Raw genomic sequence first — 14277 nt, 5'->3', positions numbered from 1 at the left:
ATAACATGCACCCTGATGTTCATAGTAGTATTATTTACAATTGCTAAGATATGGGAGAAACTTAAGTGTCCATCAGCAGATGAGTGGATAGAGAAGATGGATTCTGCTTCTTTAGTCCTTGTTTCTTTCGTTTTCTGGAGGTTAAAGTGATACCATGAGGAAGAGCACAAGCTTAGAGTCAGACAAACCTAGATTCAAGGCTCAGTCCTCCCACGCAGTAACCTGAAGGAAGTTAAACCCTTATGAACCTCAGTTTATTTGCTCTGTGTCCCTACTCTGCAGATCCTCTGCAGAAAAGCGTAGCTTCCTCATTTACTCCTCTGCTAGGGGTGAGGACATAGGAGATGGTGGTGGCCAGCCCCTCTGGGACCATCTGCCGCATGGAAGGGTGATGCCCCCACAGAGCTGACACAAATGACCAACGTCCACTATAGCTCCCTGGGATGTTACCCTGTCTTATCTTTCCCCCCTCTGCTTGGTTGGAGGATCTCATCACTCAGCTGGCCTGTGAGCTCCTGGTGAGAAGCCCTCAGACCTCATTTCTTCCATGGTCTCACCCCAATGCTGTGTACACAACAAAGCATTCATCAGTGGTCTTTGAGGGACTGAGTTAAGAGGGAAAGAGACCCCACTCTTGCAGTCTGGGGCTGAAGGCCATGCCTTTTGGTTTCCCAGGGAAAACAAAAACAAAACTCAAAAGCCAGCCATCAAAACAGAGAAAAGAGAAAGGCCTTCCTCCACATACCACCCCAGGTGCTGAGAGCCGGCTTTGAGAAGGTCGGGTGTGACAGGCGGCCTCCACTCTGTCCCTCATTGGTCCCCACCACCTGGCTGGAGTGTTTATCGCTGGCACCTCTCACGCTTGGCAGGCAGGGATTCCTGGCTCTGCACACACAGCAGCAGAGAGAAGAACGATCCCACAGCACACACGGCACCACTCCTGACTCCACAGCCCATGTATGTAGCCTGGTAATTAATCAACCAGCGATGAGATACAGGAACATCGCTGGGTCCTGTCGCTGCCCGGGGCGCTTTGCGTTGTCACCGCGTACGTTTTTCATCCAAGCTAAACAGAGTGCTGGGTGGGGTGCTGTTTCTTGCAGTATTTACAGGCCCCTGGGATTTTTCCCTTCTCTCTAAGGACTGTGAAGGGAACAGGCTGACTTCAGCAATTTCTGCAGTGAGGTCATAGGGCCCTGGGAGGGTAACCTGAGTCCAGAAGACGGTACCCAAGGCCCTTGTAGTGTTGGGGTTAGAGAGAGAGAGAGACAGGAAGGGGGGACTTGATTCAACTAAATCTAAGACTCATTTGCAGTGTTTTTGGTAAGGTTCCAATTATGCCTCTCAACAGAGCAAAGTTTTACAACATTCCAAATGTAAACATTGGAAAGAGGCTACAAAGTGAAAACAATCAGGTGACATCTCAAGCCAAAAAGAAGCCCAAAGTGATCTTAACGATCGAACTGCCCCAGGCTAAGTGGAGTTTGAATGATCGGCCTGCTAGAATCCACATGGGTCTTCCTCTCACTCACACAGGACACTCTAGAACTTGACTTTGAGACACTGGGCTCGCATCCCAGGTACACCGCCTGCTAGTCCCATGGTCCTGGGCTTGCAGCTGAACCTGTCAGTGCCTGACTGTGGGCATCTGTGAAGTGGGGACAGTCCAGTCCAGCTTCCCAAAAGGTTTGTATGGCGATTCAAAATGAGCTACTGTGAACAGCAGCTCCCTGGGTGTCCATGTCTCATGGGGGGGTCCAGATGGCTCCAGCGTACATGGGTGTCCTTGTCTTTTCTCTCCGAATCCTTTATCTTTGCTTCTTCTTCAGATGTCTTCACCTCTCTCTCCTTTTTAAATATTGAAATAAATAAGTATTTTTTTGTCTGTGCAAGGTCCTAGTTGCGGCATGTGGGATCTTTAATTGCAGCATGCAAGATCTAGTTCCCTGACCAGGGATAGAACCCAGGTCCCCTGCACTGGGAGCGTGTGAAGTCTTAGCCACTGGACCGGCAGGGAAGTCTGCAGGTGCTCCTTTTTGGGATTCCTCTTCTCCCATTCAGGCCATGGTTAGGATTTCCCAGGGGTGATTCATGGATTGCTGGTCCTCACATGGCACACAACGAGAGGGCCTTCTGAAGACAAATCAATTTGGAAACAGAGCCCTGTAACCCCCTCTGAAAGTTCCGGAGACCTCATCCATGTCTGCTCCTCCGTTGCTTGGCACCTCACTCCTGAATCTGATCCCAGACCCATTTTCTACATATTGCCTATTAATCCCTCTCCCCAAATACAACTTGGGACTCATCCTAGATGATGCTGGTATGGTGACAGGATACACTGAAGCTTATGACTTGTCAAGCACAGTGGTGGTTCTTTAGTGCTTGAGTACTAAGTTGCTTCAGTCGTGCCTAATTCTTTGAAACCCTATGGACTGTAGCCCACCAGGCTCCTGTGTCCATGGGATTCGTCAGGCAAGAATACTGGAGTGGGTGGCCATGCCCTCCTCCAGAGGATCTTCCCGATCCAGAGACTGAACCCACATCTCTTATGTCTCCTATATCGGCAGGCAGGTTCTTTACCACTAGCACCACCTCATCAACATTTAACTCCCAGGCAGCCCAGCAAGACCGGTGCACGCCACATAGGCATGTCCAAACCACGGGTCTACTGTCTTTTTAATAAATGAGGAAAGTAAGACTCAAGGCTGGTATCTTGCTCAGAGTCACAGAACAAGTTAAGTGATAGAGTGGGGCATGGCCCAGGCCTCCCTCCAGGTCTGTCCAGCAGGAAAGTGCAGTGTCCTGCCTGTCCCTAGCTGGAAGGACAGTGTCCTGCCTGGCACTGTGCATGTGGGTGTGTGGCCAGTGGGCCTTTGGACTGGAGTGCTTACAGGCCTCTGAGTCAATGTGATGGAAGTCGGAGTCGCATTGGTGGACAGTCAACTCCGTGTGTGTGTCCAGCATGCCCGGGGTCTGTCGGGCACTCCACGTGGAATGACAACATCATCTCCATACACAGATAGACAGGCTCAGGAGATGGAGTGGTGTGGCCGGGCAGCTGCCAAGCTAGAGTCCCAAATGTTCTAGATCCAACCTCACCCTCCATGCTCTGGAGCCGCTTAGATTGCCCTGCTTTTCTCACTAATTGAAACCTCAGGGCGCTGTTGTGGTGCCTGTTGCTATAAACACTTTGCCAATTTGCATAAGTATGTGACATTATAAAAGTTCCTTAAAGATCTTATCCACCTTGCTGGCACCCAGCCCAAGGGAAAGCCAGGTAGAAAGACAATGTGTGTGTTATTTAAGAGAAGAAAAAAAAAAAAAAACTTTTCTTGTTTTTGTTCCCCATGCAGGTGAACAGGGTAAGAAGTGGAAAACACCCCAGGCCGAGGCAGCGCCTGCAGCTTGCTTTGTTTTGTTTTGAAATTGCTTGAGAGAAATCTTCCTTGTACCTCCTAAGCTGCCTGTCATATGTGAAAAGCCGGAACGGGACTCTTAAGATTCTGTAAATGAATTCGTTTTGGAACACAGGGTTCTCTGCTGGGCGGGAAGGAACTGTAGCGATCACCGGGTCCAGCATGTCACTTGCAGAGAGGCCCGTGACCTGGACCTGGCAGCCGTAGGCCACTCTAACCTCTGCCGCATGGCTCTCTCACACTCTCCCAAGCACTCCAGGCTCAGCTGAACAGCTCACACTTGTTTTCGGCAGCATGAAACTCAACTCGATGCATCAAGACACAATCGATAGCTTCAGAGCTGGGCCCAGGTGAGCCCTCCCCAGACTTCCCTGGCCTCTCTGCTGAGCCCCAGCCAGTCCCAAGCATCAGCCCTAGGTCAGGATGGTACCTGCCCTCCAGTCTTTATCCCCGGAGCTCCTGCAGAAGATGGGTGCTGTCGTCCCTGCTTTTCAATATGGACATCAAGGCTGGGAGAGGTTAGTGTGTCTTGGGTCCACAGCTGGGAAATGAGGCTGACCACAGCCCAGGACTGACTGGCTGGGTGCTTCAGTGTCATCAGCTTCCTAGGTTGTGGGAAAGAGTAAGAAAAAGCAAGCACAAAGTCTAGCCCGGTGTCTTGTACACAGTGGGCGCTTTCAGAAAGCTCAGTCCCATCCCTGTGATGTCTTCTCTGAGTCCTCCTTCATCATCAGTTAAACCTGATGGAAACAGGGTCTATAACACGCAGATTTATTACCATTTGGTTTACCTAAGTAACCTGTCCTTCAGAGGGACTTGGTAACCCAGCGAATGAATTTCAAACTATCTGGCACTTGAGTGGGTGGAGGATAGTACTTTGCAACTGAGAGCCCAAGAAGCTGTTAAACACTTAAAATGTACAGGGAGGAATTGTTCATCCTATCCCATCTCCTAGCCAGGGAAGAATACATGTATCTTCTCTCTCCATCTCAAGCAGCCTTGTTTGAGCAAAGTTCTTGATATAATTTCTTGACCCCTCCCAACCAGTCTCCCTAGACATATTTTTGGAGGCTTCCTATTGAATAATTAAGCAGCACAACTTGACATATAAGACAGTTTGAGTGAAGGCAGTGTGTGGGACAGGATGGTGGGGCAGGAGGGTGGGGTGGGGGGTGGAAGTGTGTGCAAAGGATAAGGACCTCAAGAAACCCAGAAACCCAGGAAGTCAAGGGCTTGGGCTGGGGAGGGGTGAGTCCATGGAGCATTAGGGAGGTTCCCCTTGTGTCTTTCTGCTGGTCCACTTGTGGATCTTTCTGCACTTCCCCCTAAGCGTGCATGTTCAATCAGTCACTTGTGTCCAGCAATTTGAGACCCCATGGACTATAGCCCACCGTCTCCTCTGTCCATGGAATTTTCCATGCCAGAATGCTGGAGTGGGTTGCCATTTCCTTCTCGAGGAGATCTTCCTGACCCCGAGGGATTGAACCCAGGTCTCCTGCATTGGCAGGCAGATTCTTGACCACTGAACCACCTGGGAAGCCGAAGCAGGTGAGCAGCTTTGTCCTGCCATCCAGAAAGCCCAATTCCCCTCGCGCTCCCCCTCCACTCCGCCTACCCTACAGTTACTTCCAGGGCTGAACAGCAGAGCCTGGAGGAACAGTGTCCAAGGGAGGAGACGTGGCTGAGGGGAGGAGTTGCAGCCACAGGACCGTAGAAGGTGGGATCAAGGCTTCTGGAAGGAAGGAGATGGGGAGGGGACCAGTGTTGACTGAGCATGTACTAGGTGCCAGGAATTTGACACATATAATCTTATTTAATCCCCACAGAAGTCCTGTAAGATAGGAATTATTATCCTCTTTGTACTGGTGAGGATACAGAGGATCAGCAAGGTTAGGCAACTCACCGGAGGTCACATGATGACTGAGGTGGAGCCAGAATTCAATGCGTGTCCTTTGATTGGAAATCCTGTGTTCTCTCCATTAGCACTAGTACCCGGTGAGATCAGTTCCAAAGTGCTGACTGCATCAGTTGTCCCTTTTCCCTTGTGAACTTGAGCAAGCTGCTCAACTTTCTGGCTTCCTGGCCTCAAAATGGGCATCAGTAGACTACCTACCTTGGAGGTATGCTATGGATTAAGTGAGGTGTGCAGCTAAGCTGCTTAGAGCAAGGTCCCGCAGGTCCGAGTTCTCTAAACATCAGCCACTGCGTTGACTTTTACTACTGATGCCACTGTTCCTGCATCTTGGGGAAGACATGCACAAAATCTCTGTGCCTTGGTTTTCTCGTCTGTGAAATGGGTGGGTTGGACAAGAGGATGCCTAATCTATCCAATAAAAATGAAATTTTATTTCCAGCTGTAAAACCCAATTACTCTGCTTGGCGTTCAGGTTCCCCTATTGGCTGGTCCAAGGTTTCCCACCAGACCTGGACTCCCCTGTGGGGTCCCTTCATTCTTAATCATGTGCCCACAGCCTGGCACCCAGCTGATTTCAGCCACTGCCTGATTCCTTCCAGCCTCCAGTCATACTCTTTACCTTCCTTGATGCTCCTTGCTGTCGTCTGCCAACTTGACTTCTGCACTTCTTTCAAGGCCCAGATTAAAACTCAACTCTTCCATGAAACTGTCTCTGGCAAACCCCACCCTGCGATGACTTCTCCTTCACTTAAAACTCCCTCAGCTCTTCTGCCCACAGTCTGAGTCACACGGATTTTGAATGGTTTATATTGTCTCATTTAAGTCTGTTTGATTTGCTCAATTCCCTAAAAGTAAACTCCCTAAGGGCACGGCCCTCGTTTGCTACTTTGGTGTAGCCTCAGTAATACCTGCGCTGTTCTGGGTGCCTGTTTGGTGAACTAGTGGCCCTTATGCTGGCCATTCCCTGCTCAACCAATGGCTGAGCATCCCTGCTGGTGGGAGGTGGGGGGACTTTGTTCAGGATGCTTTTGACTCTGAGGATGGCAGAGGGATTACCTCTGCCCTCAGGGAGCTGCAGAAGAAGAGGCAGATGTCTTGGTGTAAACAGGCTGCAGTATGATTAATTGCATTGCAGAGGTGCGGGAAAGGTGGCCCTCTGCCTGCAGAAGGAGGGGAGCTCAAGGATGAGCAGGAGCCACCAGCAAGGACAGGGAGGGCATTTCCAAGGGCACAGAGAGCGGGAAGACACATGCGTCTGGTTTCTTGAGACCGATTAAAGGGTATATTTTAGGGGAGGGAAGCAGGTCAGGGACAGCAGGAGGGACTGAAGTTGGAAATACAGTTTTCAGTTATCCAAAGACATATCCAGAGACCCCCAGTGGGGTCTTTATCCCCTCAATCCGAATGAAGACCATGTCCAAATGAGAAAATTAACAGCTACATAAAGAGCTTTATTTATTTATTTGGCATAAAAGTGCCCCCTTTTTAATTTTTAATTAGAGGATCATTGCTTTACAATGTGGTGCTGGTTTCTGCTGTGTAACAGTGTGAATCAGCTGCAAGTATACCCACATCCCGTCCCTCTTGAGCCTCCCTCCCGCCTTCCTCTAGGTCATCACAGAGGCTGAGCTGAGCTCCCTGTGCTAAGGCAGCTTCCCACTAGCTGTTTTATATGTCGCGGTGTATACATGTCCATGCCACTTCCCAGGTTGTCCCACCCTCTTCCCCTGCTGTTTCTGCAAGTCCATTCTCTACAGCTGCCTCTCTATTCAAAAGTGCCCTTAAAAAAAGAAAAAAGAAAGAAATCATACTGATGAGAGATATTTGTTTTTCATTTCATTTTGTTTTAGCAAGATGTTTTGTTTATCTTGGCTCAACAAAATAAAGATCTGGCAATTCTATGCCAGAAGGGAAGTTTCCAGGTCTAAATTCTTGAAGCTACTGCTAAAGAGTCATTGAGATATATGGAAATAAGGAGCAGGTACAATGTCGATTAATCTCTTAGGAGGACAGAGAAAGGTTTAGAACTTCTCAGCAATTTCCACTGATGAGGTTGGCAGATGGAATGATGCTCATGGTGGAGGCTGTAGGGGAGCCAGGGGCAGAGACAGTTTGATCTGTTTTGATGGCTTTAATCCCTGCTCTCCCTCATGAGAGGTGTGAGCTATTCGAGCTGCCTCTTGGTCCTCCTCTGCTCTGTGCTCTTGCCCCCTTCCTGGGAGGGAATAAAAGGTGTCCAAGCTCTGCGTGCAGCTCAGACCCGATCGCCCATCTTTCTGCCTTTCAAAGCAACAGCTGACAACTGTGATTTCTCATCTCCAGGTGCAAAGGAAATTGCCCCTTGTAAGTGTCTGCATGTTTCAGGCCCCCGCTCCCCCACCCACGGCCAGGGTTGTTTCGGTGCCTGTCAGTTGAATTTGCACTAATGAGATTAAAGTCGGTGTGTTGGAACGTTCACACATTTTTGCCCAGATCCGTTCAAAATTCCTAAGGTAAGAACTTGCCTGAATCAATATAGTAGTCATTTCAAATCTTGAGCTGTCCCTTGTAGGGCATTTCAGTCATTTCGTTGAAACAAGAGAACAGCCAGGGGCCCTGGAAACAAAGATGTGAAGAGGGATGAGGGGCAGGGGCTGGGTAGGCTGCTCTGGGGGAAAGGGGGTTTCAAGTCTATATGGCAACATTTGGTTAGTTCAATAATTTCTTACTCTAGCTGGGATTTTACTCTACAGATGGTTTATCTAAGGCCTTGTGGCAGTTTTGGTCAAAAAGGCAAGCAATCATGATAATAGGAAGCAGGGGATCCCAGGGAGCAAGGGAGAAGATGCAGCCTGGGGAGGGTGGGGCAAGAGGGGATGATGACAGGGGGTTTTCAAGTCTTTGGCCCCTGGAGTCATGGACAGAGGTACTGAATCAACGAGAAGACTTGGAGGCTGGCAAGGAGGGGGCTCATGCGAATTTCTTGTTATTGAAGCAACCACAGCTTGGAAGAAGCAGCCAAGGCTTAAGGGAGTAGCAAAGACCTGAATTCTTGTCTTAGGTCCACTGTGTGAATTTGGGTCAGTGGCACCACCCTCCTGGGCCTCAGTTTCCCCAGAATAAAGTGAGGGCAGGGCACCACTGAGATTTCCTTCCAGTTCTGTCCTGATCTGAGACTCTAAGCAAAAGAGTCCTGCTCCCCGCTTTTGTTTCCTCATGAGATGCGAGCTCCTGGGAGCTGGGGCTATAACCCTGTCTCAGGCTAAGTTTGGGGTGTGTGGAGGGAGGGAAAGAGGAAGGGACTGAGCCAAGTGAAAGCAACAGGGGGTGCCACTGCACATGCACTGATGACCGCCCACCGGAAGACCAAGGACAACTGGGTGATGGACGGCATTCTACACGCCAGTGCCCTGGAACAGATGGTGCCCAGAGGCCAACCTGTGTGCTCCATGTACGAGCAGGTGAAATTTGGGAAGCTGAGTCAGCTGTGGAAGAATCTTCCCCCTCATTCCTACACACACACACACACACACACACATTATGGGGCCTCTTCAGTTCTGGAAGCCTGCTGATCTTTTGTCAGTTACTATCAGGTCCTCCTGTTTGCTTGCTGCTGCTGCTAAGTCGCGTCAGTCGTGTCCAACTCTGTGCGACCCCATGGGCGGCACCCAACAGGCTCCTCCATCCCTGGGATTCTCCAGGCAAGAATACTGTTTGCTTAGTCAATAGAATATGCTGACACTTGACTTGGTTGTACATTTTTGATGCCGTGTACATACAGTGGCCACTCCTGGGTCCCTTATGTCTATCACTACACACAATGGCATCTTGCTCACCAGTGTGTGAAAGGGGATGTGGCTCAGTGATATAGGAAGCTCAAGTTAGGACTTAGAGGGTCAAGAGGCCAGAGTAACTGGGGTTGATAGGAGTGCGCAGCTGTGCTCTAATGGTTGAGAAAGTAACAGAGAACTTCAGGGAAAAAGAAATGGGAGTTTGCGAGGCCTGTGTCAGAACTGAGCACACCTCAGTTGGAGGTGGCTGGTTCTGAATGTGAACGGCTCATGTTCGTCATCCATGGCATCAGAAAGGTTTGTTGAGACCTTGGGAAGTATGAAACTGTCTTACCTCTTCTACTCTGTCTCTGATTCCTATTGACTTATGTCACTTCCCATCATCCATTTCCATTAGCCCCAAAAGCTTGCCAAGGGCACCCTGCTAATTAATTCCCCATTGCCTGTGAGCTCAGGTATGCTTTGGTGATGATTTCTAGATTTGGGGAAAAATCAGTTTTGGGCTCTTATGGTATCCCTGCTGGTCATGATTTCTGCCTCAGACTTCTCTGTGGCATCAGATGACTGTGCCATTATTTCATTTAGCACTTATTGGAGACCTACTTGAGAGCAGGAAATGACCTTGTTTTTGGTTAGTCACTAAGTCATGTCTGACTCTTTGCAACCCCATGAACTGTAGCCCTCCAGGCTCCTCTGTCCATGGGATTCTCCAGGCAAGAACACTGGAGTGGGTTGCCATTTCTTTCTCCAGGAGATCTTCTGGACCCAGGGATGGAACCAGTGTCTCCTGCACTGGCAGGCGGATTCTTTACCATTGAGCCACTCAGCCACCCCCACTTCCTAATAATGGTACATATCGAGAAGCATGCCAACCAAGCACACAGGGCTTGTGATTGATTGTGGCAACCCAAGTCTAGCTTCCCTCTGAGCCTCACAGTGTTCCAAGGCAGAGATGGTCACAGCTAGATTTTCATTCTGAACCTCCTCCCACAGCTGGTTTTGACTGGGATGCAGTGCTGATCAATGATAATTGAGGGGCTTCAAGACTGGAACTTTCTCAGAGTTGCCACATCGTGGGGCCCTGAGAAAGGAGCTGGACCTCTTCATTAGCAGACCTCGTCATTAGGCCCCAGGGGGCCCAGCAAGCACCCACATATTCAGATGCCTCCCTGCTGTGGTCCCCTAATGCTCAGGAGGCAGTATCATTTCTCTGGGACCACCCCACCCCCGCGCTTTTTCTGACAAAGCCTGTATCAGATGGGCTGCTGCTGCTCTCAGGATCTCCCGGGATGCCGCATTTTGTCACTTGTTTGTCTTTGTCAGGTTTCCAGGATCTGTGTGGTTCTGTGTGTTATCTGTCTTAGATTGGAGGAAATAGGCAGATTCCTTTGGAAGCAGTTCAGTGATTAGCTGGTCTCAGAATGAACTACTTCCTAAATTAGAACATTTCTGCCTACTGTGCTGGGATGACCAGCTGCCCTGGGCTGCAGGGAACTGTGCTGGACATACCATACCACACTACACCACACCGTACCACACCACACCACACTACACCCCATCATACCACACCATACCACACCATATCATACCACACTATACCACACTATCCATATCATACCACACCATAGCACACCACACCACACCACACTATCCATATCATACCACACCCCATCATACCATACCACACCACACCATATCATACCACACCACACCACACTATCCATATCATACCACACCATACCACACCATATCATACCACACCACATCATACCACACCACACTACACCACATCATACCACATCATACCACACCACACCACGCCACACTACACTCCATCATACCACACCACACCATACCACACCATATCATACCACACCACACCACACTACACCCCATCATACCACACCACACCATACCACACCATATCATACCACACCACACCACACTACACCCCATCATACCACACCATATCATACCACACCACACCACACTACACCCCATCATACCACACCATATCATACCACACCACACTACACCCCATCATACCACACCACACCATACCACACCACACCACACTACACCCCATCATACCACACCATATCATACCACACCACACTACACCCCATCATACCACACCACACCATACCACACCATATCATACCACACCACACCACACTACACCCCATCATACCACACCACACCATACCACACCATATCATACCACACCACACCACACTACACCCCATCATACCACACCACACCATACCACACCACACCACACTACACCCCATCATACCACACCACACCATACCACACCACACTACACCCCATCATACCACACCACACCATACCATAGCATATCATACCACACCACACTATACCCCATCATACCACACCACACCATACCACACCATATCATACCACACCACACTACACCCCATCATACCACACCACACCATACCACACCATATCATACCACACCACACTACACCCCATCATACCACACCATGCCATACCACACCATATCATACCACACCACACTACACCCCATCATACCACACCACACCACACTATCCTATCATACTATACCATAGCATACCATACCACACCACACTATCCATATCATACCACACCATATCATACCATACCATATCACACCACATAATATCAAATCACACATACCACACCATAATACACCACATCATACCACAACATACCACACCATATCATACCACACCACACCACACTACATCCCATCATACCACACCATACCACACCATATCATACCACACCACACCACACCATATCATACCCATACCGCACCACACTATCCATATCATACCACACTACACCACAACATACCACACCATACCACACCATATCATACCACACCACAGACAACCCATCATACCACACCATACCACACCATATCATACCACACTACACCACACTATCCATATCATACCACACCATATCATATCACACCACACCACACTATCCATAGCATACCACACCACACCACACCACACACTATCTATATCACACCACACCATAGCATACCACACCACACCACACTACATCCCATCATACCACACCATACCATGCCATATCACGCCACACCACACCACACTACACCCCATCATACCACACCATACCACACCATATCATACCACACCACACCACACCACACTATCCATATCATACCACACCACACCACACCACACACTATCCATATCACACCACACCATAGCATACCACACCATACCACACTACACCCCATCATACCACACCATAGCATACCACACCACACCACACTATCCATATCATACCACACCATAGCACACCACACCATACCACACACTATCCATATCATACCACACCACATCATATCATATCACACACACCACACCATACCACACCACATCATGCCACACTACACACCATACCATACCATATCATACCACACCTTTCATAACTGACCAGAGGGGTGGTGGGCCCTGCTCACTGTGTTTGAATGCCCATAGCTCAAGCCAGTCATGACCAGTCAACCACCTGAGTTGCCTGCAGCTCTTCATTAATTTTAAAACCCTTGAAGCAAGGATAAAGAATAGCCCATAAATACATGAAAAGATGTTCAATGTCGTTAGCCAACAAGAAAATGTAGATCAAAACCACAATGAGATTCCACTTCACACCCACCAGGATGCCTAAATTAGATGATAACAAATGCTAGTTAAGATGTGGAGAAATTGGAATTTATACATTGTTGAGAATGTAAATGATAAGTGTAAAATAATTCAGCCACTTTGGAAAACAATCTGGTTGTTGCTCAACATGTTACATATAGGATTACTATATGGCCCTGCATTTTCACCCTGTGTATATAATGCAAGAAATGAAAACATAATCCCCACAAAAACATGTACATGAATACCCACAGCAATGTTACTCATAATAGCAAAAAGGTAGGGAAAAAAAAACCCTGATATCCAAATGGATAAATAACATGTTCTATATCCATGCAATGGAATATTATTCATCAATAAAAAGAAATGAAGCATGGAAAGACATCCTATACTCATAGATTGGAAGACTTAATACTGTTAAGATGGCAGTAATTCCCTAAGTAATCTGTAAATCCAACACATGAAAGTATTAGGCACTTAGCTATTCATTTCTGACTCTTTAAGACCCCATGGACTCTACCCGCCAGGCTCTTCTGTCCATGGCATTCCGCAGGCAAGAGTGCTGGAGTAGGTTGCCATTTCCTCCTCCAGGAGATTTTCCCAACCCAGGGATATTAACCATGTTAATATCTTAATAAGCTTATTAATAAGCATATTAACCATGTTGCAACCCACCAGTGTTTTCAAATGATTTTGCATGGACTAACAATCACAAAGGACATTCGGGCTAAATCATGTGTGATTCTTCGTCTTGAAGCACATACAGTTTACAGGGAAGACACATTTCCAGGCACAAATGACTAAAGAGTCAGAAAATAGAAAAATGGAACAGGTGGACATATTTGCAAAGCAGAAATAGAGACACAGACACAGAGAACAACAGGGAGACCAAGGAGAAGGGTGGGATGAATTGGGAGATTGGGACTGACATATATAGATTGATTGATACTGTACTGTGTATAAAATAGATAACTAATGAGAACCTACCATGTAGCACAGGGAACTCTACTCAGCGCTCTGGAGTGACCTAGATGGGAAAGGAAATCCAAAAAAGAGGGGATATATGTATACATATAGCTAATTCACTTTGCTGTCTAGCAGAAAATAACACTATAAAGCAACTATACTCCAATAATTTTTTTTTTAAAGAAAATTCAGAAATGGCTAGCTTCCCTTGAATCCTTTGGTTCAAATAAGTTCCTTTGTTCTTTGCACCCCAGAAGTCCTTACCTGCCCTATCTTAACACTCCACTTGCCATTTGTTAATCTGTCTTCCTGCTAGGGCAGGAGCTGGGTCTTCCCTCCTGCCCTGTCTCCAACACTCACTACAGTTCTGATCAGGTGCTCGCTCAATCCTGCACACATTGAACAGACAGATTGATTCTCAAGTGTGAAGTGTAACCTCTGCTAAACCCTGTGCCAGAGGTGTATTGTTAGAGAATTCAGAGAAGGAAGGGCTGCCCAGAGATGCTGAGATGTCAGAGAGTCCT

General features: G+C 48.1%; 1 long non-coding RNA gene across 1 annotated transcript in view; it reads left to right on the top strand.

Moving 5' to 3' along the window:
• Positions 1–6119, top strand: part of LOC138986205 (uncharacterized) — a 29229-nt gene extending 23110 nt beyond the window's left edge. The window contains exon 3 of the long non-coding RNA XR_011463072.1: positions 3354–6119. This is a non-coding gene — a long non-coding RNA (uncharacterized lncRNA). The remainder of the gene's footprint in view (positions 1–3353) is intronic.
• The last annotated feature ends 8158 nt before the right edge of the window (positions 6120–14277 follow it).

This window comes from Bos mutus, chromosome 29 (genome assembly GCF_027580195.1).
Source record: "Bos mutus isolate GX-2022 chromosome 29, NWIPB_WYAK_1.1, whole genome shotgun sequence".
NCBI classification, from domain to species: domain Eukaryota; kingdom Metazoa; phylum Chordata; class Mammalia; order Artiodactyla; family Bovidae; genus Bos; species Bos mutus.
Note: the sequence above shows the minus strand (reverse complement) of the source record. Positions and strands in the feature narration are given on the sequence as shown.